Genomic DNA, 889 nt, shown 5'->3' with positions numbered 1-889 from the left:
AGTATGAAATCCTGTGTGAATTCCCCTGCTCTTTGTTCCTTGCCGAACTTTATTATATCCAGGGCCTCATAATGCCGTTTCCCATAGCCTTAGTGATTGTAGAAAACTTGGCTTTGCTGCTGCTAGGCTTAGGATGGTTTGCATGAAGGCAAGAGCTTGATCGTTGCAGGGTCACTGACACATTAAAAGAAACACATCGGGAGGGGTCTGAAGCACTGACTTCTTCAGAGAAGGCTTGAGGCTCTGAACCCCTCCTGATGCGGGTGGCTTCTATTTGTAGTCTGTACGTTTCCTGAATCGCTGCAAAAAAGTGCCTGAGTGCCCAATAAAGAAGATCGTACAAAAGCAGAGCTGGGTGTCTCTCTTTACAGTTTAGGGAAAGCTTTTGATTGTGTATGAGCTAGAATACAGCAAAACTAGCTGGCTTGGAACCTCAAATATTGCACAAAATGTAGCACACCAAGCGTGCACCAACACAGCTGGCGAGTGATAAGTGTACAGCACCCCTCGAAAAATCAAGTGTTCATGGAGTAACTTGATAAAGAAGAGCGACTGATTCGCTAATGTAATGCCATAAAACCAAAACAACCTCCACAGGGGGGCCTTCCTGAGAGAACAGTTGCAGAACGTGCATTGCAGATAGACAAAAACCAGGGGATCATCTGGTTTAAGCGGGCAGTAGCCTATCTACGGGACCTGGTAATGCATACGGATTTGACGAGACAGAAAGTATTTGTCTTGCAGCCAACCGTATGCTGGAAAGAAGGCAGTATGAGGAGCTTCTTAAGGTTACTAAAGACTAGGAACTAGGCCTGGATCAGCAGTATGGAGCAAGCAAATGAATGGCAGCTTTGAAGCATTGGATCCATTTTAAGAAGTTAGGGGAACT

The sequence above is a fragment of the Eimeria necatrix genome, genomic scaffold, assembly GCF_000499385.1.
Source record: "Eimeria necatrix Houghton genomic scaffold, Enh_scaff143, whole genome shotgun sequence".
Classification (NCBI taxonomy): Eukaryota; Apicomplexa; class Conoidasida; order Eucoccidiorida; family Eimeriidae; genus Eimeria; species Eimeria necatrix.
Note: the sequence above shows the minus strand (reverse complement) of the source record.